Source organism: Protopterus annectens, chromosome 14.part0 (assembly GCF_019279795.1).
Source record: "Protopterus annectens isolate FY-2018-M chromosome 14.part0, PAN1.0, whole genome shotgun sequence".
Taxonomy (NCBI): Eukaryota; Metazoa; Chordata; order Ceratodontiformes; family Protopteridae; genus Protopterus; species Protopterus annectens.
This window is the reverse complement of record NC_056748.1, coordinates 1,084,993,245-1,085,006,647: the sequence shown is the minus strand read 5'-3', so window position 1 is coordinate 1,085,006,647 and position 13,403 is coordinate 1,084,993,245.

Below are 13,403 nucleotides of genomic sequence, written 5' to 3'. Positions count from 1 at the left end.
CCACATCCCGAAGGTGCCTGGCCCGGATGCTGAGCAGGAGGAGCATGTGGACGCTGTGAATGTGTACTGAGTGCCTCAAGGGGGTGTAGCACATCCCACATGTGTGTGTGGAGCCCGTTATAGAACAGACCCTGGACCTAACCTCGGGGGACAAGATCATGTCTGTGTTTGCCCCCCGGGGGGGGGGACAACATCCCTTGAGTTGGTTCCACTTGAAGGTATTGCTGGACCAGTACATGAGGAGGCCCCAGGGTGGGTCCCACATGTGATGTGCCTGGTAACATGGGCAGATGATTTTGGAGAGGTGGTTCTGCTGGCCAACAGTACATAAACATGCTATTGTGTCACTGTTATAGAATATATGTAGGTAGTAATAGTCTACACAATCCTGGAACATGTCCAACAGCATGCATAGATATCCCCAATAACACATACTGTCAGATGTGCAGCAACCACATAGCAAGCATACCACAGGCATATATGGAACCATAGTGGTCTGACAATGGCATGCAGTTGAATAGTCTGTAACAGGCCAACAATGATAGTGTCCACACAGGGAACATGGCTACAAACACATTGCACAAAGTGTGATACAATACAATATCTGCCCCACTAGTAGGTAAGCTGTAGCCATACCTATTGAGCTGTGTGCACAGTTTGTTGTCACTGATATGGTGGGGGGTGACAGTGATGTGTATTAAGAACTGTGGTAACCCTGCTGCATGACTTGCTCACACCTGTGTCCATCTTTATGTCTTTCAGGCCAGATGTCACATGGAAGGCTTCTGGCTTATTCAGCAGCTGAGAACGACATTGTGGTAAATCACCTAATCCAGCACTACCCTGTCTTGTTTGGCCGGGCCGCCCATGATCAGCAGGAGTGGACTGCCCTGTGGAATGACCTAGCCCACAGGGTCAATGATGGACTGCACAACCACAATTATGAGCAGGTCCGGCATTATTGTTCTGACCTGCTTCGCAATGCCCATTGGTGTGCTACTGCAGTCTGAGGGGGATTGCCTTGCAACAGGGGGGGGCCATGCCATCCATCCCCCCTGACTCATGTGGAGGAGCTCCTAGCCAGCCTCGTGGCACCTGCCCGTCTGCACCCGCCTCCAGGAGGGGCAATCCCCATCCCCTGAGGCGGTTCCACCCAAAGGTGGTGCAGGACCAGCAGACGAGGAGGTCCCGGGGTGGGCCCCAGATGTGCTGGTGCCCGGTGCCACAGCCAGATGAGGTGGGAGAGATGGGTCTGCTGGGACTGGCCTTTCCACACATGCTATGGTGTTTCAATTTTAAAACATATGTGGGTTAGTAATAGTCAACACATTCCAGGATTAGGTATAACAGCATGCATAGATATTCCCATTAACCTGAAACACCAGATATGGAACAGTTGCATAGCAAATAGAACACAGGCATATATGGAACCACAGTGGCCATTACAATAGCATGCAGGTACATTGATGGCAGCATGCCACCAGTGTGGGAGTATTTCGACATGGCACATGCATAGAACACATTTCAGTGTTTATCAAACAATAGGACATATGTCCCAACAGTAGATTTAATAGTGCGCATACCGATTGAGTTGTGTATTTAGTTTATTGTTGCAGGGGATGCAGAAGCCAGTGCATTTCTTTGTGCTGGTCCCAAGCAGGATAAATGGGGAGGGTTGCGTCAAGAAGGGCATCCGGCGTAAAATTTTGCCAAATCATACATGCAGACAACAGTACAGAAATACATACCGGATCGGTCGAGGCCCAGGTTAACAATGACCGCCACCAGTACTGATGGCCAACAGGGTGCTGATGGAAATTGGGCTACTGTTGGCTGAAGGAGGAGAAGAAGGGGGAAGGCATGCCCGAAGGCAGGTAAAGGCTAGGACTGTGATAGTGAGGGTCGGAACTTTGAATGTTGGCAGTATGACTGGTATAGGGAGAGAGCTTGCTGATATGATGGACTGAAGGAAGGTTGGTATATTGTGTGTGAAAGAGACCAGATGGAAGGGGAGCAAGGCTAGGTGTATTGGAGACGGTTTCAAATTGTTTTATCATGGTGTGGATGGGAGGAGAAATGGCGTAGGCATTATCCTGAAAGAACAGTATGCTAAGAGTGTTTTGGAGGTGAAAAGAGTGTCAGATAGAGTGATGTTTATGAAGCTGGAAATTGATGGTGCAATGATGAATGTTGTTAGTGTATATGCTCCACAAGTTGGGTGTGCAATGGACGAGAAAGAAAAATTTTGGAGTGAGTTGGATGAAGTGGTGATGACTGTACCCAAGGGTGAGAGACTGGTGATTGGAACAGATTTCAATGGGCATGTTGGTGAAGGGAACAGAGGGGATGAGGAAGTGATGGGTAGGTATGGTGTTAAGCAAGGGAATGCAGAAGGTCAGATGGTAGTGGATTTTGCAAAAAGGATGGACATGGCTGTGATGAATACGTATTTTAACAAGAGGGAGGAGCATAGGGTGACATACAAGAGTGGAGGAAGATGCACACAGGTGGATTATATCTTATGTAGAGGGGCCAATCTGAAGGAGATTGGAGACTGTAAAGTGGCGGCAGGGAAAGTGTAGTTAGGCAGCATAGGATGGTGGTTTGTAGGATGACATTGGTGATCAAGAAGAGAAGGATGAGTGTGAGGGCAGCACCAAGGGTCAAATGATGGAAATTGAAAAAGGGTAATTTTGAGGTGATGTTCAGGGAATAGTTAAGACAGGCACTGGGTGGCAGTGAAGAGTTACCAAATAGCTGGGTAACTACAGCAGAGCTAGTAAGAGAGATGGCTAGAAAGGTGCTTGGTGTGACATCTGGAAAGAGGAAGGAGGACAAGGAGACCTGGTGGTGGAATGAAGAAGTACAGGAGAGTATACAGAGAAAGAGGTTGGCGAAGAAGTGGGATTGTCAAAGAGATGAAGAAAGTAGACAAGAGTATAAGGAGATGAGGTGCATGGCAATGTGAGAGGTGGCGAAGGCTAAGGATAAGGCATATGAAGAGTTGTATAAAAGGTTGGACACTAAGGAGGGAGAAAAGGACCTGTACCGATTGGCTAGACAGAGTGACCGAGCTAGTAAAGATGTGCAGCAGGTAAGGGTGATAAAGGATAATGAGTGAAATGTACTCACAAGTAAGGAGTGTGTTGAGCAGATGGAAAGAGTACTTTGAAGGGTTGATGAATGAAGAGCATGAGAGGGAGAGAAGGTTGGATGATGTGCGGATAGTGAATCATGAAGTGCAGTGGATTAGCAAGGAGGAAGTAAGGATAGCTATGAAGAGGATGAAGAACGGAAAGGCTGTTGTTCCACATGACATACCTGTGGAAGCATGGAGGTGTTTAGGTGAAATGTCAGTGGAGTTTTTAACTAGATTGTTTAACGAAATCTTGGAAAGTGAGAGGATGCCTGAGGAATGGAGAAAAAGTGTTTTGGTACCGATTTTTAAGAATAAGGGTGATGTGCAGAGCTATAGTAACTACAAAGGAATTAACTGATCAGTCACAGCATGAAGTTATGGGAAAGAGTAGTGGAAGCTAGGTAAGAAGGGAGGTGATGATTAGTGATCATCAGTATGGTTTCATGCCAGGAAAGAGCACTACAGATGCGATGTTTGCTCTGACAGTGTTGATGGAGAAGTACAGAGAAGGTCAGAAGGAGTTGCATTGTGTCTTTATGGATTTAGAGAAAGCATATGACAGGGTGCCTAGAGAGGAGTTGTGGTATTGTATGAGGAAGTCGGGAGTGTCAGAGAAGTATGTAAGAGTGGTACAGGATATGTACGAAAGTAGTGTGACAGCAGTGAGGTCTGTGGTGGGAGTGACGGATGCATTTAAGTTGGAGGTGAGATTACATCAAGGATCAACTCTGAGCCCTTTCTTATTTGCAATGGTGAGGGAAAAGTTGACAGATGAGATCAGACAGGAGTCCCCATGGACTATGATGTTTGCAGATGACATTGTGATCTGTAGTGAGAGTAGGGAACAGGTGGAGGAGACCCTGGAGAGGTGGAGATATGCTCTAGAGAGAAGAGGAATGAAGGTCAGCAGGACTAAGACAGACTATATGTGTGTGAATGAGAGGGAGGATAGAGGAATGGTGAGGATGCAGGGAGTAGAGGTGGTGAAGGTGGATGAGTTTAAGTACTTGGGATCAACAGTTCAGAGTAATGGTGAGTGTGGAAGAGAGGTGAAGAAAAGAGTACAGGCAGGATGGAGTAGGTGGAGGAGAGTGTCAGGAGTGATTTGTGACAGACGTGTACCAGTAAGAGTGAAAGGGAAGGTCTACAAGAGGGTAGTGAGACCAGCTATGTTATATGGGTTGGAGACAGTGGCATTGACAAAAAGGCAGGAGTCAAAGCTTGACGTGGCAGAGCTGAAGATGTTAAGATTTGCACTGGGTGTGACAAGGATGGACAGGATTAGGAATAAGTATATTAGAGGGTCAGCCCAGGTTGGAAGGTTTGGAGACAAAGCCAGAGAGGCAAGATTACATTGGTTTGGACATGTGCTGAGGAGGGATGCAGAGTATATTGGGGAAAAGATACTAAGGATGAAGCTGCCAGGTAACAGGAAAAGAGGAAGGCCTAGGATAAGGTTTATAGATGTTGCGAGAGAGGACATGCAGGTGGTTGGTGTGACAGAGCAAGATGCAGAGGACAGGAAGAAATGGAAACAGTTGATCTGCTGTGGTGACCCCTAATGGGAGCAGCCAAAAGAAGAAGTTGCATATATGGTGGGGGGAGAGAAAGATGTCAATTAACAACTTATATATCCTTGTACTTCTCATTACTTTCCTAGTCAGTGCTGTGATCTGTACCTTACAGGTATTATTACACTACCCTATGGCCTTAGTTTGGACAGTGGTATGGATATAGACAACTATATACATGAACTGTGTTTTACCTGCAGTATACACCTCTTACCTGGTATACCTGTAGAGGTATTGTTTGTTAACACTACCTGACTGTTTCTACGCATATTCCCAGATTCCAGGTTGATGTTATGCACATACCTCTCCATCTCTTATTGCACACACTCTGGGCATGTCTTGACAACATGCAGGTGAAACTAGGACATATTTTGTCTATTGCCTTCATAAACCTTTGGTGAGTTGTACAATGGCAGGTTTGTTTTCATAGACATTTTCCAAATATTTACAGGCCTGACAGTCAGTTATATGACATTAAATGCTGCCTACATGTCAGAGATTAGCACGCTGATATGCCAGGGGGACAGCAGATATGGGCCAATTCTCTGGACATTCCGGACAGATCTGTACAGTCAAGTGGTATGATTCTGCATACAACTTACTACCACTCCTAGGATTTGAACCATGGCTGTGTGTGCTAAAATAAAACAGTGTACATCACAGTTGGGTGTGCTATATAGATATTTGCTGTGTATCTTCTCTCTGAATTCTTTCTATAAGTCTCCCATGGTTTTACAATCTGACCTTGTAATTACAACACTCTTATACATACGAGCGAACAAAGCTCCAGTCCACCAAGAACACAAGCCCAAAAGTTCCTTAACGCGTTTTTATTATTTTGCACAGATAAAAAGCAGCGTTTTCGCCACAAACACAGTGTGGCTTCTTCAGAGGAATTTTTTAAAAGAATACAAAGAGTACCTCCCTTTTTATAGGAGTTACTAATTACTTAATTAGTACGCTTAATTAAAAAAGCTTAGTTAAAAAGACAGACACAATAACCTCGCCTGCTGTTACATTTACCCTTAGAATTGCATTCAAAGTGCAATAAACAATTGTTTTGCACATCAAAAGCATATGTTATGCACACTAAACACAATAAAACATGTAAATAGTCTAAAACAAAAAGTATATAATAACAATATATCAAGAAAATATATAATATAACAAATAAAAGTATAAACATGTTTTTAAAAGGACAACACAATTTACTCTAGCTAACTTCAGGCTATCAAAAGACCCTTTTGTAATGCAATAAAGAAAGTCAAATAACTAAAAATTAGGAATTACAACAATACTAACTGCACAGACTTACTCTGCCTAGAATGCAATCTATAATGTATCTGACTAACTAGTTCATATACATTAAAAATACTTAAAAATAGAAAATGTAAATGCTGACTATACACAAAATGGTTTATATTAAAGGCTTTTTTTGTGTGTAAAAACAGGCAGTACTGACAATACTGGAAGCTGACAAGCCAAATAGGTAAGTATTCATTACGAGACATTTTCAATTTACTGAATGTCATCTCAGATATGCTTTATACTTTAACACTATTACAACTTTCATTTAGCCCCGGTGTATTAAAACACTCTTATACATGGTTTCCTAGATAGTTTTATTATGTAGCACTGTGTGGATGACAGTGATGAGTAATACCTTGTTAGTCAGAGATACTGCAACACTAACACTGCCATACAATACCAGACTAAACAGTACCTGTCCAAAATTTCAGTCTTTTATTTCTAGGCACAGTTTTCATATCTGACAGACCTATGGGGGGAATGTTTGTTAACACTACCTGAATGTTGTCACACATATTACCAGATTCCACATTATTATTATGCACATACGTCTCACTTTGTTACTGCACACACTCTGGTCATAGCTTCACAACATGGGGGTGGAGTTGGTACATACTTTGCTTATTACTCTCATAACACTTTTGTGAGTTGCTAGAGTGACAGGTTTATTCTTATGGATATATTCCTGAAAGTTATGATGTCTGGCAATCAGTTTTATGTCATTAATTGCTGCCTAAACTTCTGGGACCATCCTACTGATTTGCCAGGGGAACAGGGTGACAGGCAGGGGACTTGCACCAATTATCTGGACTTTCTGACAATATCTGTACAGTTGTTGGGTATGACTCTGCACACAGCTTACTACCACTCCCAGGATTTGAACCACGGCTGTGTATGCTAAAAATACAACACTTCACATCTCAGTTGAGTGTGCTATTTGGATTATGTTGTCAGTCTTTTCACTGTTTTCTGTCTAAGTCTCTCTCAGTTGTACAATATGACCTCTTGTGATTACAACAGTCGTATACAGACATTCCTACACATTTCATTTATATAGCACAGTGTGGGTAACAGTGTTTAATACAACAGTACTATTAAGAGATTGCAACACTACATTACCATATGATACCAGAGTAAACACAAGCAGTCCAGCAGTTAGACCTTTATTGTCAGGGTGTTAACCTTTTATTTGCATACAACCTATATGAGACTCTTCCTGTCATATTGTCTGGTTTATTCAGTACATGCCATACATAATGCAGGTTTTATACTGGCAATTAACTTTCTATTACTTTTAGATTTATTTCTTATGACAGTACATGCAAGAGTATTACTAACCTGCCTCACGACTCAACCTCTGCAATCTACAGCCATGGGCTTCCCGGTTCACAGCCTGCTTGTCTGCTGCTGTCAAAAACATAAGAGGAATATTTAGCCATATCTATCCATAATATACATGAGCTGGCAATTATTAAACAAGTAGCAGACTGATACTTACACATGGCTGGGACATCACCCGTCTGCCTAGCCTTTTGGATCTACTGATCCAAGAGCTCCATCTTTCTCCATTTCAGGTTAGCCTAGTGATGCCTAACCTGCTCACCAGTTCAAGGTATGCCAGTGGCACTGGTGACGTCACAGGCGATACGGTCCCAGGCTTCTGCTTTATATTGGGAACCCTGGTACTGGCCTTGTAGCAGTCTCTGGTCATGGTCTTTAACAAGGAGTCCTGCCATGACTTTGGACTCCTGGATGCCCCAGTGCTGCACCTGGAAGTGCACTCCTTCACCCACACCGGTCATAGTTCCTACAGGAGGAAGCTGCAACCAGTTATGAGATGTATTCCTGCCTGTGGGGTTTAAATAGGGCTGATTTCCCACACTTTTCTGTGATTGGACAGTTTTGAAAATGCTAAGCTATGGGCAAACCTGCTTACCTAAGGTTGGCATCACTTAAAGGGGTATACCAATGGGCAACCTGATTTAGCTGACCTACACATTGCTTACACCTAGTAAGCAGGGGTGTGCAATGCTTAGCATTGCTTAATTTTTAATTTGCAGTCTATTTGCTGTTTGCCATTGATTTATCATTCATTACATGTTATATATATGTTTGGTGTCCATGATTAATGTGTACATATACTGTATGGGGTCCTTGTGTTTATTGGGGGATTTCAACACTTTATTACAATGGCACCTCACATCTGGACTCAATGCAGTACTCCAGGTCACATATTTATGTTATGTAGTAGGTTATACAACATAAAACTGTATATAGATTCCTTTCACATGTAAATTTTGATTTTCCTATAGTGAGGATCTGTTTAGTGATACCTCAATCTTACGTACTGCTGTGATGGCTTACTGGTTAACTACTGTGCGTACAGGGTCCTGGGTTCAAGACCTGTAAGGGCTGTTTATTTTGTTGCTAGGCAGAACAGTGGCTGTTGTATACAGAGTGATTAAGGCACTTTTAAGCAATTGTAAGTGGGTTTGCACAGGTTTGTGCAATGGTAAGCAATGCTAACTTTTGGTTAAATATGCTTACAGAGGGTTAGCTTCAATAATGTTTAACCTGTGTGCCCATTGTTTACCCCAGCACAAACAGGATTAAACCCGCTTACAAGTGCTTACTCCCGCTTACCCCCACACTAATTTAGACAGAAATGTAACATGGTTCTTGGGAAGGTGGTGGATTTGGAAACTGTATGGATTTATCATTCATTACACATTATACCTTTGATTTGTATCCCTGATTCATGTGTACATATACTGTATGGGGCACTTGTGTTTATCTGTAGATTTTACAACATTATTATAATGACACCTCACATTTGCATTTAATGCAGTACTCCAGTTCACACATATATGTTATTTAGTAGGTTATACTATGCTATGTAAATTGTTAATCGCTATGTAATCCAATGTAACTACTGTCTGTTTATTTTAACTGTGGAGCTTTTCTCCCCGAGCCTCCGCTGAAAATGGACCTACGTCCAGTCGGACACTCCCGGTCAACAAATATAAATAAATAAATAAATAAATAAATAAATAGATAAAAATACAACAAAAAATATTGTTCATAAAGTGATTTGACATGGAAAATGGAATTTACTGGAGTGAAAAGCGAACCGTGAATGATTGCTTGTAAGGCGAATGCTCTGAGCACTACACTGTTGCAGTACTGCTTCTTTTTTACGTATCTTGATATTTATCTTCTTGTGCCATTTAAGCTACAGTATGCGTAGCTAAGCAATAGGCAAACCCACGCAGCTATGGTTAAATTTAATCTGTTTGAGCAAAAAAAAGGTTATTTTATTATTATAAAATATTATTATATTTTAAATATTGCTCTTATAAACTTGGGGTGTTGCTAGGGTAATGGGATTTGTTTTTATGTACATTTTCTGACTGATTTGAAGTCTGACACTCGTATGTTTGCCATTATTTCAGACTTCATGATGAGATCATCCCAGTGATTTGGCAGGGTAAATGAGGGACAGGCCAGACATATGTGCCACATATCTGGACATTCTGCATTGATCTATGCTGTTGGGGGTATGCAACCCCCTAAAAGCAGTCTCCCTCATTGTAATTGCCAAACGGCAGTTCTTGACTGTGGGGGCATGTATATTGTGAGAGCTCTGCTCTCAGACATACCCCCTGCACTCGTCCACGCTCCATGTCCGTTTAGGAGCTGAGGCAGTGCGCCTTCATTACTATGCATGGCGTGCTGCAGTGCTGGTCCTAAATGGTCACTTCCATGCAGGAATTAAGCTATTCCTGCACGGAACCTTACTGAATCCCGGGATTATCTTTTCAAAACATACTACCTCTGTTTCTTAGCTTTAAGTTATTATTCAATTCATGTTTTTTTATTACATACACCTTTTTTCTGTTAATAATGTAAATTGTGGGGTAGCAATTTTACTTGTTCTGCACATAACCAAAGGTCTGTTTTTGTTTAATTGCCCACCCCTTTTTTCATTATTATCTTTTATCAAAAATTATATTGTTTTCTATTTAGTGAAATATGTAACTACCATATGCTGTCAATGTCTTGCTACAGGTAAACATGATAAGAGTACCAGAAGGTGTAGTATATCTGGTCTTCAGTAAGGCCCTTGACTTTGTCCCCACGTGAAGCTGATAACAAACTGGAAGGATTTTGAGGAAGGACCAAGACTGAGGAGCTGTCTATCTTCATGGTTAAATGGAAGATCACAATTAATGTGAGAAGGATGAATGAGGTCCAGAATCAGGGGAATTGTCAGCGAAGTATCAACAGTGAATCCATGAGTGTACTGCTCTTTAGTATGTTTATGGTAGACATAACTCAGGGAATAGAAAACAATATCAGTTTTGCTAATGAGAAAGACAGATGGAGAAGTGCAGGAGAGGGAGTTAGTCTAGTGAAGGATTTGGAAAGGGTGAACAAGTGGGCACAAAAGGTGTCTGTTGAGTTGCACTGCAAACAAATGCAAATGCTGAACAAAGAGGCAGAAAGGTAACAGATACGCTTCAGAGCAGAAAAATGCAAAATATTAGATACTGGCCACAGTGACCCTCCAGTGAAGTATCAGCTGGTGGAACTGCAAGTGATGGCAACAGAACAGGAAAAGGATCTAGAGGTTTGATCACTCCTGGACTGGGCCACTGGCAGCACCGGGAGATGGCAGTGACAGCAGCAAACAATGTGTTGTAGGGTGTCTTCAGTACAGGTGGATGAATATTCCAGAAGGAAAAGAATATTTCAGCTTTATGGGGTCTTGGTCAGACCACAGTATGGGTAGTACATGCACTTCTGGAGGCTAGATAAGGGAAACAACATAAGGTCCTGAAAAGAATTCAGATGAAAACTTTGAGAAAGATATGTGAGATAGAGGAGAAGGAGTATAACCAGAAGCTACAGGAGTTAGCACTCTTCTCACTAGTAACAGGAAGTGATGGGGTGGAGGGCGTGATATCTGTGCACAACAAGAAGTGATGGGGGCATGACATCTGTGCACAAGACCATGTCAGGGAGATAGGAATTAATCACCCTGAACAGGAAAGACAGAGGGGGAAGGAGGGACCCAGGCACAGATTGAAGGGACTAACTACTTTCTGTCTCTGTGGAAGTACTTTATTTACAGAGATGGTTGGGGATGTGCATAGATAGTAGAGCAGGAATCTACTGTGGCAATTAAAAGGGCATTGTACAGGTAGAAAAGAGATAATGGGGAAAAATGAGAGAAGTAAAAAATTAAGGCACTTAGAAGAACAGACTAAGTAGACTTACTGTGTCCTTCTGCCATCAGTCAAAGGTAATGTGGAAGTTAGAGCAAAGTGGGCCACTACAGTATATAACGTAACATCTGGGATCTTCTCATCACCATGACAGTTCTACAACAAGGGAAAACACAAGTTTTTCATTCAAGGAAACAAATTTACTTAGTTAATATTTTTTTTCCTGAGCAACAGGAGTTCATTGGACTAGAAACACAAATGTTTTGGGGGGTGGTGTGTAATAATTTACCACTGCTGAAAAAAAAAACATTGTTATTGGTTGTGTGAAGTCCTTTTTTTTAGCTATTTGTAGTGATTTGGCCCTTGTTTAAAGTGAATAATAAATAAACTTAACTGACTGCAGTCTCTAGTTTATTTTAAATTTAGTCAGTATATCGATACACCATGTCTAGTTTTGTGTTATAGTGGCATTTACCTGATTTAGTTTGTTCATGAAAGTGAAGCCTGAGAGACCAAACCCACAAGTTATGCAATGGTAAATGCCAGCATAACCCAAAACTAAATGTGGTATACAACTGCTGTAGAATGGCTATTACAGACTGTGCAGGGAATGCCTATTTATTTAATTAACATTTGTTAACCAGGAAAGTCCGACTTGGAACAAAACCAAATTTCAGTGGAGGCCTGGGGAGAAATGCTGCTGATGAATGTCTTTGTAATGTGTGAGGAAACCAGAGCACCCGAAGGGAACCCACACAAACACAGGGAGGACATGCAGATTCTGCATAGAAGTCACTCCAGCCAAGAATTGAACTGGAGAACTTCTTGCTGTGGGGTGATAATGCTATCACTGCACCATCCAACAATACATTTATATATATATATATATATATATATATATATATATATATATATATATATATATATATATATATATATATATATATATATATATATATATATATATATATATATATATATATATATATATGCATACATATATTTATATATATATATATATATATATATATATATATATATAGGGAGAGATATTATTAGGCTGTAATTTCTAGGTTATTATTAAGCAGTTGTGCAGATAGATTATTTTATTTTATTTATTATTTATTATTTATTTTTTTATTTTATTTTATTTATTTGTAGCCTAGACACTGTAAACTCCACTACTTGCTACCCCATTCCATAAGGGATCAGTGACCAGGCCTGGAGTGAACTTACAGTTGACCAATTCTTTGTTTAGGTTGTGTTTGAAGAGGTTAGGGAGATACTTTGCTTAATATAATAGGGACACTTGTTCTAGAGTAGAGGAGTAATTACAGAGTGGTATCTGTCTCACGAGTAGGTTCTGCTTATGTTATGGTTGATGTTTAGGTCTCTTGTGTGGGTGTTTGTGTGTTACAAGTTTTGTGAATGCATTAGACGTCATGCAGGACCTGTTCATTTAAGGCCTTGCAGGTGGGTAGAGGGCTCTCTATACAAGCCTGAATGAGCTGGAAAATTGGACCAGAGTTTGAAGGAATTCTACATAGCTCATGGAAATCAGGCCCCTGATTTTCTTAGTGGAGAAATGCTGTTTTTTCATGTTGTATTATATGTCACATGTTGGACAGATATATGTTGAAGGGAGCATTATATTTTATTATGGGACTAAAAATAGAACATCCTTGAACCCAGAAGATTACACAATGGCAATCAGCTGGGCAATATAGAAATATTTTCTAATGAATCTAAAGAATGCTAGTTGTATACTGGTCAAAGGCGTGCTCATTGTCTACATAAGTGCCCAGGTAACAATGTTGTTTTTGAGGAATGGTGTTGTTTATGTAGTAGGTGCATGGTGCTTATGTTTTCCGAAGGACATGATACTAAATGTTTTAGAATTTAACTTTAGACTTTATTCTTGGCATCACAGGTTTGTACATGATTGGCCTTCCTGGAGGATTTGGGAGTCCTCTGCAAATTTAATTAGCCCAAGACTCTTGACTTCAGTTTTGACAGTAAAGTAAATACAAACTAGAAGCCATCCTAGTTCTGAACCCTGTTCGATCCCAGTAGCAATGTACCTTTTAGTGGAGAGCAGGGGTGTAGCTAGGATTTTCAAATTTGTACTGACAGCTCTCAAACTGCTACCCCCCTCCC